Source organism: Coregonus clupeaformis, chromosome 14 (genome assembly GCF_020615455.1).
Source record: "Coregonus clupeaformis isolate EN_2021a chromosome 14, ASM2061545v1, whole genome shotgun sequence".
Classification (NCBI taxonomy): Eukaryota; Metazoa; Chordata; class Actinopteri; order Salmoniformes; family Salmonidae; genus Coregonus; species Coregonus clupeaformis.
The window spans coordinates 13,245,953-13,261,818 of NC_059205.1; the positions used below are offsets into that span (position 1 = coordinate 13,245,953).

Consider the following 15,866-nt stretch of genomic DNA (forward strand, 5'->3'; position numbering starts at 1 on the left):
TTCAAAAGTGACCAAAACATCAGCCAGGAAGCATAGGAACTGAGAAGTGGTCTGTGGTCACCACCTGCAAAACCAGTCCTTTATTGGGGGTGTCTTGCTAATTGCCTATAATTTCCACCTGTTGTCTAATCCATTTGCACAACAGCATGTGACATTTATTGTCAATCAGTGTTGCTTCCTAAGTGGACAGTTTGATTTCACAGAAGTGTGATTGACTTAGAGTTATATTGTGTTGTTTAAGTGTTCCCTTTATTTTTTTGAGCAGTGTATTTTGGTGGTGACGTAGACTAGTACATTAGTAGGCTATAAAACATAATGCATTCATACATCACTCACCATCACCCACAGACCTTGGAGCTATATTGTTATGGCACAGAAATGATTAAGGCTTTTTACTGTTAGGAGCACATTAAACTACAGGAAACAGTAATGGGTGAGACTGTCCATAATCAGAGCTGGGATTGAGCAGTTTACAAAACTAACATCAGTCATTGTGAAGTCTAGATAGCTTCACATCTAAACTAAAAAAATTCAAGAAATGTTCATTGAAAGTATTAGCAGTGTTTTATTGCATTGATAGAAAGTGTAAGCGTTGCATAAAGCAGGGGTTCACCAACCTTTCTGCTTCGTGACCCACCGATTGAGGTGTCTTTTGAGCCACGACCCACCATAAACGGTAAAAACACAGACCAAAGAATAACTCACAAATATTATCTTGGCATCAGACAGAAAATGTAGCAGTTTCAAAGCTAATCTCCTGCAATTCCACACATCCTACCATGGAGCTGAAAGTACATTTTGCAATTTTAAAGCCAATTCCCTGCAATTCTATGCATTTTGCCATGGATACTTTTTTTCTGTTTTTAAGCTAATTTCCTACAATTCTACGCATTTTGACATGGCTAGTGTTCTTATGCTCAAACATTATAACAAAATCAATGGAGGCCTGATCGTCAGTGTTTTATTGCATTGATAGAAAGTGTAAACATTGCATAAAGTGTTACATCCTTCACCATCCAAATACAGCAAGCATTTGGTCAAATTATTTTGATAGCAATAAGCAGGAATGTAGTTAGTAGCAGTAGCTATATTGACAGAGATGATTTATCAGTGTAGTGAAAAGAGTTTGGAGGCGATGCAGAGTCATCATAAGTTATCAGATAAAGGTCATGCAGAGGTCACGCCCGGTTCACAGGCAAGGTCGTAGGTCAGGCCTTGGGGTCGGCATAGAGCAGGAAGCCGATGAAGGTGCTGTAGTCCTTGCTGCTGGAGTAAACTCTGTTCCAGTCCCTCAGCATCTCCAGCCACACCTGGTCCCCTGCACAGATTGGACGCCTAGTCGATGTCCTGGCCATACAGGGAGTCACGAGTCTGCAGCTTCTTCAAACCGTTAATCACTAGTGTGGCGAGCAGGGGCCGGTTGCACAGGGTGATGTGGTAGGAAATCACGTAGACCTCCGTGTGAGTGCAGTTGAACTTGGTGAGCATCGGGTCCTAGTGTTCCTCCTCATTGTAGAGGATCTTGTTGAACTTGACAGGCAGGCCCGGAGGGGGAAGGGACTTGCTGGGGAAGAGGCCCACGCTGAAGCCAGAGCATATATGTTCCACGCTCTCAGGGTCCTTTCTCTCCATTCGGCCCAGGCATGCCCCTCAAGCCTGGGGGTTCCAGAGGCCCCCGCCCCCTTGCCTCCCCTCTCTCTCCCTGGGAGCCTGGCTCACCCCTGTCACCTTTAGGCCCAGATAGACCATCAGTTCCATTTACTCTCAGGAGGCTCACCTCCCACCTCGGCCCAGGGGAGCCAGTTAAGCCCACCACCCCTTTGTCTCCCTTTTGGCCATTCTGTCTCTACGGGACAGGCAGCCCAGAGGGTCCTGTAGGGCTTATTCTACCCGGGTCACCTTTCTTACCCTGGGTCCCATTCTGCCCAAGCTCTCCCCTTTCTCCAGGGTCTCCTTTCAAGCCAGGGAGGCCTGTTCTCCTTTCTCTCCTTTGGGGTCCAAGTCACCTGTGAGAAGGAACTTAGTCACTTACTGTAGCAAGAAAGTATTTGATAGTGAAACAACAGTTTACATTCAGTTTAAGAACACTACTATTCTCCTCTAATATAGTGTGATCTTCTAGCACTAGCATTTCCTCATGTCACTCTGTATTGTTACTCCATGTGGTGTTACTCCATGATGCAAGTGTTACTACACATTACTCTGATGAAATCTAGGGAGTATTGTATACCTTTCTCTCCTTGTCTCCCAAGTAGCCCCAGGGCACCAGGCATCCCCATGTTTCCTTGATCTCCTTTGTCACCTATCATAAGAAATTGGAATCTGAAATGTGTCACCACATGAGGATAGATATCAGTCCCCAGCATGAATACTCTATTTTAGATCAAAGTTAGCGATTTGATGAAAAACAGCAACAGATAACAACGTATTCAGGAATGAGATAACAGATAGCATAGCAGCTCACACTTTGGACTGTAAATATAAAAACCCAGATTACATTCTTTAACAGTTGTATTTGAGAATTGGCTAGCTTCCCTTTATCTCCTTCCAGTCCAGTCACTTCAGCCATTCCATCCAGTCCAGGAGTTCCCCATGAGTCCAACACCCCCCTTATCTCCAGGTACACACAAAGAAGACAGGGGGAAGGAGGGGAAGAGCGAAGGTAGGAGGGTTGGGGATATGAGGAGATATTTAGGAGTACACACCATGAAGACACACAATATAACTGCAAGCACACCGCACACAACCTACAGTCATGGTCACTATCCACTACAGTACTATGTATACTTTTAGTCAATCTATACTGAAATCAACACTATTTATATTCTTTAGTCTACCTGGAAGTCCCCACTCTCCTCCCAGCCCTGGGGGGCCACTCTTCCCCTGGGGCCCCAGAGGGCCCTTCTCAGGCGGGCAACACTCACAGACGTGAAGCACTGGGTGTAGTCCAGGGTGTAGTTCCCCAGGCCGGCGGCGCCATGGCGTCTGTGTGGATCTCTATGGAGTAGGTATTGCTCATGTTGGTGGGTGACAGGGAGTAGGCGTCCGTCATGGTATCCTCAGTGGTCTCCTCAGTGCCCAGGCTGCTGGATGGGGCCGTGGTGGTGGTCTGCCTGAAGCCCAGACTGTGCTGTGCGCCACCTCCTTCCCTTCTGAGCACTGACCAAAACAAAAAAGTGACCTCACCTGAAGCGCTCAATGCTTACCTTTAAATTAAATGGTTTGTTTTTCACTCCATTCCCTGCATTTGGTGGTTCTAACAACAAACCCCTCCCCTTTCATTGTGTCTGCTAGCCTCTTGCTTCCATAGCTTTATCAATGAGAAGATACCAAGGGACAGATACACACACACACACACACACACCACAGAGTTAGTAATACATCATACCCTACATGCGATGGATCAGGATGGTCCAGTCGTGGTCAAAAGTTTAGAATGACACAAGTATTGGTCTTCACAAAGTTTGCTGCTTCAGTGTTTTTAGATATTTTTGTCAGATGTTACTCTGGTATACTGAAGTATAATTACAAGCATTCCATAAGTGTCAAAGGCTTTTATTGACAATTACATTAAGTTTACGCAAAGAGTCAATATTTGCAGTGTTGACCCTTCTTTTTCAAGACCTCTGCAATCCGCCCTGACATGCTGTCAATTAACTTCTGGGCCACATCCTGACTGATGGCAGCCCATTCTTGCATAATCAATGCTTGGAGTTTGTCAGAATTTGTGGGGTTTTGTTTGTCCACCCGCCTCTTGAGGATTGACCACAAGTTCTCAATGGGATTAAGGTCTGGGGAGTTTCCTGGCCATGGACCCAAAACTTTTGCCTTATGGCAAGGTGCTCCATCATGCTGGAAAAGGCATTGTTCGTCATCAAACTGTTCTTGGATGTTTGGGAGAAGTTACTCTCGGAGGATGTGTTGGTACCATTCTTTATTCATGGCTGTGTTCTTAGGCAAAATTGTGAGTGAGCCCACTCCCTTGGCTGAGAAGCAACCCCACACACGAATGGTCTCAGGATGCTTTACTGTTGGCATGACACAGGACTGATGGTAGCGCTCACCTTGTCTTCTCCGGACAAGCTTTTTTCCGGATGCCCCAAACAATCAGAAAGGGGATTCAGAGAAAATGACTTTACCCCAGTCCTCAGCAGTCCAATCCCTGTACCGTTTGCACAATATCAGTCTGTCCCTGATGTTTTTCCTGGAGAGAAGTGGCTTCCTCGCTGCCCTTCTTGACACCAGGCCATCCTCCAAAAGTCTTTGCCTCACTGTGCGTGCAGATGCACTCACACCTGCCTGCTGCCATTCCTGAGCAAGCTCTGCACTGGTGGTGCCCCGATCCCGCAGCTGAATCAACTTTAGGAGACGGTCCTGGCGCTTGCTGGACTTTCTTGGGCACCCTGAAGCCTTCTTCACAACAATTGAACCTCTCTCCTTGAAGTTCTTGATGATCCGATAAATGGTTGATTTAGGTGCAATCTTACTAGCAGCAATATCCTTGCTTGTGAAGCCCTTTTTGTGCAAAGCAATGATGATGGCATGGTTTCCTTGCATGGTTAACAGAGGAAGAACAATGATTTCAAGCACCACCCTCCTTTTAAAGCTTCCAGTCTAACTTAATCAGCATGACAGAGTGATCTCCAGCCTTGTCCTCGTCAACACTCTCACCTGTGTTAACGAGAGAATCACTGACATGATGTCAGCTGGTCCTTTTGTGGCAGGGCTGAAATGCAGTGGAAATGTATTTTTGGGATGAAGTTCATTTTCATGGCAAAGAGGGACTTTGCAATTAATTGCAATTCATCTGATCACTCTTCATAACATTCTGGAGTATATGCAAATTGCCATCATAAAAACTGAGGAAATAGACTTTGTGAAAATTAATATTTGTGTAATTCTCAAAACTTTTGACCACGACTGTACAGTCAGGCATCAGGACGACAGCACACAAACGAGCCTCCATGACCAGTGACCACCTTGATTCAACATCCTACCAACCTTTAGGAAACCCAGTATTGCTGACTTTTATAACTTCTCTCAGAGGGCATTATGGGTAGGATGTCCACCTTCTACCTTAACACAGGAGGGGGTGTGGTTTGAGGTTGGAAGTTTGAACCCTCTGGACTGCTGTAATTGGGTCTTGTCAGTGAAACCAACACCAGCGTCTCAATAGGTACACTACACACCCCTCTGAGGCTGTATAGGTGCCTCATGACAAGGTCCTACTAATAGAGATAAACCATATATATACACACTACATGACCAAAGGTATGGGGACATCGGCTCTCATTCCAAAATCATGGGCATTAATATGGAGGTGGTCGTTGCTTTGCTGCTATTACACCATCCACTCTTCTGGGAAGGCTTTCCACTAGATGTTGGAACATTGCTGCGGGGACTTGCTTCCATTCAGCCACAAGAGCATTAGTGAGGTCGGGCACTGATGTTGAGTGATTAGGCCTGGCTCGCAGTCAGCGTTCTAATTCATCTCAAAGGTGTTCGATGGAGTTGAGGTCAGGGCTCTGTGCAAGCCAGTCAAGTTCTTCCACACCGATCTCGACAAACCATTTCTGTATGGACCTCGCTTTGTACACAGGGGCATTGTCATGCTGAAACAGGAAAGGGCCTTCCCCAAACTGTTGCCACAAAGTTGGAAGCACAGAATCATCGACAATGCCATTGTATACTGTAGCATTAAGATTTCCCTTCACTGTAAATAAGGGGCCTAAACCAAACCATGAAAAACAGCCCCAGACCATTATTCCTCCTCCACCAAACATTACAGTTGGCACTCTGCATTCGTGCAGGTAGCGTTCTCCTGGCATCCGCCAAACCCAGATTTGTCCGTCAGAACTGCCAGATGGTGGAGCATGATTCATCACTCAAGAGAGGCATTTCCACTGCTCCAGAGTCCAATGGCGGTGAGGTTTACACCACTCTAGCTGACACTTGGCATTGCGCATGATGATCTTAGGCTTGTGTGCGGTTGCTCCCGATGAACAGTTCTTGTGCTGACATTGCTTCCAGGGGCAGTTTGGAACTCGGTAGTGAGTGTTGCAACCGAGGACAGACGATTTTACGCGCTATGCACTTCAGCACTCTGCGGTCCCGTTCTGTGAGCTAGTGTGGCATTCCACTTCGTGGCTGAGCCGTTGCTGCTCCTAGACAAAGGAGGGGCAAAGTACAGCCCACAGGCCCTATCCAGCCCACAGGCCCTATCCAGCCCACAGGCCCTATCCAGCCCGCCAGGCACTTCAATCTGGCCCGCGAGACATTTTTTAAATGTATTAAATATTTCCATATTTGAGTTACGATTTATTGCCTAAAATGTCTCATTCCATGGTATACATACAACCTCCAATAGATTGCGCTGTAGCCTGGCAATGCGCTCTGTATTTGGGCCTACAGTCAGATTCAGAATGCGCTCAGTCATCATAGCCACTTCATTGCTTGAAGATTTTTGACGTGAAAAATGAGTGCTGTGAAAATGAGAAAAGTGGAATCTGAATGATGGGAACAACCAGGGGCTCTGATTTATATGACAGGCTGTCTGCCTGCTTGGAAAAAAATTAATCTACCGTGGAGCAAACTGACAAACGTCACAACAGATGGATCACCAAATCTAACCGGTAAAAACATTGGCCGACTAAAAAGATTACAAGACAAAGTAAAAGAAGAAAGCCCTAACAAAGTAAAAGAAGAAAGCCCAAAGTAAAAGAAGAAAGCCCTATTTCTTCACTGTATTATTCATCAGGAAGCCCTGTGTAAAAGTGTGTTAAAGCTGGGAAATGTTGTCAAAGTGGTTGTAAAACGTGTCAACTTTATACGGGCAAGGGGGCTTAACCATCATCAGTTCATTCAGCTGCTCAATGACACAGAGGTAGAGCACCAGGACTTGTTGTACCATTCAAATGTGCGCTGGCTAAGCCTGGGAAAGTATTTCGCTGTGTGTGGGAACTGAGAGGGGAGATAGGTATGTTCCTTGATACGGTTGGTAAAGCTGACGACTTCTCAGAGTTGAAAGACATAGACTGGCTCGGCGACTTTGCTTTCGGTGTGGACACATTGGGGCATCTGAATGATCTAAATGTGAAATTGTTGTGTTTTTGTGCATGAACTGTATTCCAACGTGAAAGTGTTCAAGGCCAAACTTATGTTGTTCTCCAGACAAATGAGCAGCCGGTCTCGCTCATTTTCCGACACTGGCCGCACTGAACCCACCCACATACAGTAGCACTTTGATTGACCGGCATGCTGAGTTTTCCCGCCGCTTCTCAGACTTCACCAAGATTGAGACTGAGCTGGAGCTTGTATCATGCCCCTTGTCTTTCGACAGTGAGAAAGCACCACCAGACACACAATTGGAGCTCATCGACATCCAATGTGACAGTGCTTTGAAGGAGAAGTACAAAACAGCAACAACAGACCAGTTCTATGGCTCCCTGAATGAAACAAAGTTTCCAAACATTAAAAAGCACGCCCAAAGGATGCTTGTTTTAGTCGGGTCCACATATGTGTGTGAACAAACGTTCTCAGTCATGAATTACAACAAATCCTGTCACAGGTCAAATTTAACAAATGACCACTTGTCAGCTGTTCTGAGAATCTCTACATCAAAGATGACACCAGACTTTGATGCCCTTGCCAAGAGAGGTGACCAGACCCATTGTTCACATTAAGACTCAAATAACCGTGACTGGGGTAGGGAAGGATAATGCTTTTTCATGGTGATGGTTATGCAGTGAGAATTATCCAGCAATGCACTTGGATAAAGGTAATAACTAATCAGTCAGATTTGGGCTGAGGTGATTGGATAACTGTAAATATGGCTCACAGTGGAGATTAGAATGGTTCCTTAATATGCTTTCAAAAACAGACCATTCCAAATGAAACGGATGCTCTTATCATATGTTTCACTCAAATTTTTAGAATAGTCTCCAGTCATATAATATATATATTTTTTTTTAAGTTTGCATATTGTGACTAAGTTTGATTGTACTTTACAAGCGTAGAGATGCAGGATCTGTGTTTGTGTTTGACTGTGTCTGTGATGTTATCAATTATATCAATTTTGGGAAAGATTTGTGAAAAATTTGTTAACAAAAAACAAGGGCAGAGATGGTATAAGGGTAGAATTGTTCTGCAAGCATATGTACACCTACAGTACACTAGTAGTTGCGTGTCAATGTGAAAATGAATAAAGGCTTCACATGTTTTGTCACGCATAGAGTATGTGGACCTTCACTTGGTTTCAAAAACTCAATGTGGCCCTTGAGCCAAAACGTTTGCCCACCCCTGTCCTAGATGTTTCCACTTCACAATAACAGCACTTACAGTTGACCGGGGCAGCTCTAGCAGGGTAGAAATTTGATTAACTGACTTGTTGGAAAGGAGGCATCCTATGACGGTGGCACGTTAAAAGTCACTGAGCTCTTGAGTACGGGCCATTATACTGCCAATATTTGTCTATAGAGATTTCATGGCTGTGTGCTCGATTTTATACACCTGTCAGCAACGGTGTGGCTGAAATAGCCGAATCCACTAATTTGAAGGGGTGTCCACATACTTTAGTGTACTTTTCTAATCCTAAATAATATACAAGATCAGAGAATATTTAAATCTACCAATTGGTGATGAAAAGGAGATGAATATGTGTCTATTTAGATGGTTTTCTTTAATTGATCCCTATTATGAACCTGTTCTCTAATTGTCACGATCGTTTATAGATGGGACGGACCAAGGCGCAGCGTGATATGCATACGTGTTTATTAACGAATAAACACAACAACAAAACAATAAACAAACGATACGTGAAGTCCAAGGCAGCACAATACAACATACCTTAACACGGAACAAGATCCCACAACTAACTAGTGCCAATAGGCTGCCTAAGTATGGTCCCCAATCAGAGACAACGAGCGACAGCTGCCTCTGATTGGGAACCACACCGGCCAACATAGAAATAGACATACTAGATACTACACCATAGAACAAACACAACACGGAATATACACACCCTGACTCAACAAATAAACGTCCCCTGAGTCAGGGCGTGACAGTACCGCCCCCCAAAGGTGCGGACTCCGACCGTGCCACATAAACATAACAGGGTAGGGGCCGGGTGGGCATTCCGCCTCGGAGGCGGATCCGGCTCCGGGCGTGACCACCACCTATTCTCCGCCTCCCTGTTGCGCCCCTGGTCAGGTCTGGACCTTGGCGCGCTGCTTCCCCTCTCCTTCCTCCCACGAAGTACCAAGCCCTGTCTGGACCCTGGTGTGGGAGACCCCGAACCTGGAGAGAGGCTGACGTCTGGATCTGGACTGGAACCGCTGACTGGAGCTGGACCCGACGACGGTGGAGCGAACTGCTCTGGCTCCGGAGTGGAGCCGTTGACCGGAGCTGGATCAGACACCGGTGGACAGGACTGCTCTGGCTCCGGAGTGGAGCCGCTGACCGGAGCTGGACTGGACCCCGGTGGAGCTGATTGCTCTGGCTCCGGAGTGGATCTGCTGACCGGAGCTGGACTTGACCCCGGTGGAGCGGATTGCTCTGGCTCCGCAGTGGAGCAGCTGACCGGAGCTGAACTGGGCACCGGTGGAGCGGACTGCTCTGGCTCCGGAGTGGAACCGGTGGAACAGGTACGGGCCGTGCCGGACTGGACACACGCACCACTGGCTTGGTGCGGGGAGCAGGAACGGGCCGGGCTGACGACGCGCACCACTGGCTTGGTACGGGGAGCAGGCAGGGCCGTACCGGACTGGCGACGCGCACCACTGGCCTGGTGCGGGGAGCAGGAACAGGCCGGGCTGGGCTGGCGACGTGCACCACTGTCTTGGTGCGAGGGGCAGGAACAGGCCGGGCCGGGCTGGCGACGCGCACCACTGGCTTGGTGCGAGGGGCAGGAACATGCCGGGCCGGGCTGGCGACGCGCACCACTGTCTTGGTGCGAGGGGCAGGAACAGGCCGGGCCGGGCTGGCGATGCGCACCACTGGCTTGGTGCGAGGGACAGGAACAGGCCGGACTGGGCTGGCGACGCGCACCACTGGCTTGGTGCGAGGGAGAGGAACAGGCCGGGCTGGCGACGCGCACCACTGGCTTGGTGCGAGGGGCAGGAACAGGCCGGGCCAGTGACGCGCACCACTGGCTTGGTGCGAGGAGCAGAAACAGGCCGGACCGGGCTGGCGACGCGCACCACTGGCTTGGTGCGAGGGGCAGGAACAGGCCGGGCCAGGCTGGCGACGCGCACCACTGGCTTGGTGCGAGGGGCAGGAACAGGCCGTGCCGGGCTGGCGACGCGCATCACTGGCTTGGTGCGAGGGGCAGGAACAGGCCGGGCCGCCTAACACTAACTCCGCCAACCACCCTTTTAGCCCCCCCAAAAAAATTATCTTGGGGCTGTCTCTCTGGCTTCTTCCTCGGCCGGCACCTTCTGCGTTGCCGCTGCTTGGTCCTCGTTTGGTGGGATCTTCTGTCACGATCGTTTATAGACGGGACGGACCAAGGCGCAGCGTGATATGCATACATGTTTATTAACGAATAAACACAACGACAAAACAATAAACAAACGATACGTGACGTCCAAGGCAGCACAACACAACATACCATACCATACCTTAACACGGAACAAGATCCCACAACTAACTAGTGCCAATAGGCTGCCTAAGTATGGTCCCCAATCAGAGACAACGAGCGACAGCTGCCTCTGATTGGGAACCACACCGGCCAACATAGAAATGGACATACTAGATACTACACCATAGAACAAACACAACACGGAATATACACACCCTGACTCAACAAATAAACGTCCCCTGAGTCAGGGCGTGACACTAATAAAGAAAACCCCTGGAATGAGTAGGTGTGTCCAAACCTTTGACTGGTACTATATATTATAGTGAGTCTGTTGAGAGAATTCTAATTAAAGCACATGTCAAACTCATTCCACGGAGGGCCGAGTGTCTGCGGGTTTTCGCTCCTCCCTTGTACTTGATTGAAAAATTAAGGTCACTAATTAGTAAGGAACTCCCCACACCTGGTTGTCTAGGTCTTAATTGAAAGGAAAAAACAAAAACCATTAAACACAAAGCCATCCATGAAATGAGTTTGACGCCGCTGAATTAAAGGTACACCGTATTTAAAGGGATGGCTTTAGATCAGGGTTTCCCAAACTCGGTCCTGGAGCCACCCCTGGGTGCACGTTTTGGGTTTTGCCTATCTACACAGCTGATTCAAATAGTCAAACTTTGATGATGAGTAGAATATTTGAATCAGCTATGTAATGTGATGGCAAAAAACAAAACGTGCACCCAGCGGTGGCTCCAGGGTTTGGGAAACCCTGCTTTACATAAATGTACTGAAAACCCTATTAAATTAAAGCACCACAAGAAAATCTGTTGGCCAGCAAGTAGGATGGTTTTCAGCAGTTTAATTATATTTATTTAGTGCGCGTAAGGGAGCCACACCTGCAAAGCTCGTTACGCACCGGCCTACAATAAGTCTGAATACCAACTACTGAGAACTGCTTAAATAAAAAACGTGTAAAAAAGTAATAGATTTCTTACGTCTGAATCAGGCCCATGATACATAGGCCAGTATTACAGTGTATAGGTTCACATTGTTGCATAGTACATTAGCCTGGGACAATTTGTTTGCAGTTTGTGGATGTACAGAATTATATTTGTATGTGTATTAGAATTGTAAACAAAGTTACATTAATTTATTTGAAAATGATTGCTTGGATTCCAGTTTTTTTCCACTAGGATCTTATTTGCAAATCTTTGAAAATTGTGCAAACCACAAGCAGGTATAAGAGTTATGTAACAATATATACACAATGTATGTGTCTATGTAATTTTAAATACATTGGTTTTAAAGTGGGACCAGTTCTGTTTAATCTCAATAGGAGACAAATGGTACTGGAGTCAGCCACCAGAGAGCTACAACCCTCGTGTTGTACTTTGGGTGCTGTTTATAGGCTAGTATTCAGTGGTCACCAACCGTTTCCTGGACAGCCTCTGGTGGGTGTGCAGGCTTTTGTTCCATCCCAACACTAACACCTGATACCAGTGTAATATGCTTAATAGGCCTAACCCAGTTGGATATACCTGGTTGAAACCGTTTTTAAAAAACATATTCTTACTGACCAGAATATGATGTCTTTTTCTGACCACCATTCGACCAGATGGTCATAATTGTGACTTCTCTCTGACCAGCTGGTCATAATTGCAGAATTGTAGAATTGCCAGAATTGAACTTTAAAACTTAAAGTTCTCTCCACCGTCAAGAGTGGGGCCACTAAAATGTCTTGCCCCCCCAACCACATCTCACTTAGGGCCCCCAAAAGGCTAGAGTCGGCCTGACATGGGCACACGGACACACGGACACGGACACGGACACAACTTAAGCATGTATGCACTCAGAAACACCACACATAAACACAAAGAGAAACAAACAGAAATGGTGGACAGAAGCTTTTTCTCATTCTCTACCCACAGGTGGCGATGTCACTCCTTTTATGGTTTGTATTAAATGATCAGCTCTAATATGATAAACTCTGTCTCTCTCTCCTACACACACACACACACACACACACACACACACAGTTTTGATAAAACTTGGTTCTTTTGAATATGGATGTACTATGAACATAATATCTTATGAACAGTGAGAGTGGAAAAGGTAAACAGTACAGGCAGTACTGGTGCACAAATATGAGACAACATAATCAGTTGGTCAGCAGCCAGAAACAATTGAGTCTAAATCTGACATGAGATGGTTGAGTAGATGTGATGACTAGTAATGATGACTAGTAATGATGTGTTTACTTGTTGTCCCACTGAGCTTGGTGTGGTTGTAATGGAAGAGGTCCACTCCAACTTTGGCCCAAGCTCTCTCTGGGACTGGATGAGACATGAGCAGCTCTCTTTGGTTGTTGTTTTTGTGTGTGTTGCAGACTGCACATTTTGTTACAGCATCTTCAATCTGTTTAGCCATGCCTTGCCAGACCAGAACATCCCTTGCTTGTTCCTTACATTTTACTATTCCCATGTGTGCTTCATGGATTCTTTCCATCATTTCTTCTCTCATTTTCTGAGGAAGGACAAGTCTTGAACAGCAGTCCATCTCTGAAGGTCCAGTAGTGCTTTATTTTCTTTGCAACTTTCCCTCTCGTGTCTGGCCATCCTTTTCTAACTGTTTCTGTGACCAGTCTTAGCTCTTCATCTTCTGCTGTTGCTGTTTTGAATTGCTGCAGTTTCTCTTCTGAAACAGGAAGTTGATGAGCGATGTAGTTTACATCCAGCTCACCATCCAGCAATTTCTCTCTCTGTTCCTTCAGGTATGCTCGGCTCAGTGCATCAGCGATGTGCATCTCCTTTCCTGGTTTGTATGTCACATGTACACTGTATCTCTGTAGTCTCATCAGCATTCTCTGTAGTCTGGCTGGTGCTTTCTGGAGCGACTTCTTAAAGATTGTTTCCAAGGGCTTGTGGTCTGACTCCACCTGGATCTGTTTTCCATACAGGTATTGATGGAACTTCTCGCAGCCATACACTATCGCCAGTCTTTTTCAATTTGAGCGTATCTCTTTTGACAGTCTGTGAGGGATCTTGAGCCATATGTGATCGGCTGACCATCTTGCATGATCACAGCTCCCAAGCCTTCTGAGCTTGCATCCACAGATAGTGTCACTGTTTTTTTTTTACATCGTAGTACTTTAACACTGCCACATTGCTGACTAGTGTTTTCAAGATTTTGAAGCTCTGTTTCTGTGAAGACTCCCAGTGCCACTGAACATCTCCTTCCAGCAGTTGTGTCAGTGGTGCGCTGACATCTGAGAGATTTGGGATGAACTTTGCGAGATACTGCAACATTCCCATGAACCTCTGAAGTGCTGTTTTGTCCTCTGGCATTTCTTGTATTGCTCTGACCTTTTCGGAGTCTGCTTTCAGGGCTTCTTCGCTTAACACATTTCCAATCTAGCGAATTTCTGTCATTCTGATTTTTCACTTGTTCTTATTCAGTTTCAAGTTGATGCTTCTCAGCCTGTCTAGTAGCTGTCTCAGTCTCCGGTCATGCTGCTCTGTGGCATCACCCCAGACAGGAATGTCATCCATGATGTTTACGACACCTTCCAGACCTTCCAAATGCTGGGCAAGGCACCTCTGGAACACCTCTGGAGTGGACTCGATTCCGAACGGCAGTCTCTTGAATGAATGCCTCCCAAACGGCGTATTGAACGTTAAGTCGGAAGCTCTCTTCATCCAGTTGGATTTGCCAGAATCTTTGGTTTGCATCAACTACTGAAAATACCTTGGTGTTTGGCCTTTCAGCAACTACCTGTGGGTCCTTGCATACCCGTATTTTGTTTGGCTTAACGATTGTCACCAAACTGTTTACCCATTCAGTAGGCTCAGTTTGCCTGACGACGACATCCATGTTTTCCATGCGGTTCAGTTCCTTTTCAAGTTTTTATTTTAGTGCTGCAGGCACTTTTCTGGGTGATTGAACCACTGGTGTGACTTCTGGGTCTATTTGTATGTGATGAACACCTGGAACACATCCAAGTCCTGTGAATAAATCTTCAAATTCACTTAAAATGTCAGTCTCTGTTCTTTGTTCAAGCTTGAATATTCTCTGTATTAAGCCCATTTGCAGACAAGCTGATCTTCCAAGTATTGCAGGTGCATCTTGTTCAATCACTTGATATTCCATTTCAAACACTTTCTCTTTGTATTGACATCTGAGTGTTTTCTTGCCTTGTGGCTCCATCTGGTGGCCAGAATACGTCACTAGCTTGCAGTTGGATTTTTGCTTGGAATCGCCCTTCACTTTCAGCGTTTTCAAATCTATCACGGACAATAAGTTACACTCAGCTATTGTATCCAGCTTAACAGTACGTTTCTGTGTTTTCTTTTGCTTATGCACCTTATGAACGGGTACCTCGACTTCATCAAGAAGCATTTTCAGCTGGCGCTGGCTCACTTCACTAGCACAGCAAATGTCTATTGCTCTAGCTAGCAGGAGATCTGGTTCTCGCTTGGTCATTCGTGATTCCACACACAATTCTGTCCCGTATCAGACTCGGTAAATTGTTGAAACTCAGTATTTTGCTTTAGTTTTTAGATTTGTCACATAAGCATCAATTGACTGTTTGTCCTTGCACTCTCGTAAAAAAGATATGCCTCTGGTATGGCAGAGTTTTTCTTGGCTCACAGTACATTCGGAAAAGCTCTTTTAATACATCCAAGTCATCTACGTCATCGTCAAAATCAAAAGTATTGGATACCTTGATTGCATAGTCTCCGGCTACGTGCAGGAATGTGGCACATTTCTATTTTTCAGATTTGTCGGAGATACCACTGGCGATGATATAAAGGTTGAATTTCTGGATCCACACTCTCCAATTCTGGCCTAGATTCCCCTCTAGGTTCAGAGTAGTTGGCTCTCAGTTGTTCCATATTTCGGAATGTTGAGCTTTCCTTGTATTACTTTTAAACTTCTGGCACCATGTAATATATTAGCACACTGAGGCATGGATGCGGATCAAAGAACCACGTTTATCAGATGTCATAGGTCAAGTACCAGTACAGATGATCACATGTAGTCATTAGTAGCAGTGCCACCCTCAGGCACTCCAGGTAAGTACATGTACATGACAGTCACCCATGTTGAGGTTTAGATGTTAATCCTAGTGAATTTTGTTCCTTAGTGTCAACCTTACTTTAAGACATGATCATTCCAGTACATTTACTGAGAGCATTTTCAAGAGAATGAAAACAACAGCAGAAGAACAGCGCCGGAAGAAGATGGCTGCCGTTTTACAGCCCTCTAACCAATTGTACTATTATGTGTGTTTTTCCGC

The 15,866-nt window shown here is 46.0% G+C and overlaps 1 pseudogene; it reads right to left on the minus strand.

The window, feature by feature from the left end:
- Positions 1-545: 545 nt before the first annotated feature.
- On the minus strand, positions 546-14,748 carry LOC121581689 (annotated as a pseudogene).
- Positions 14,749-15,866: the final 1,118 nt, after the last annotated feature.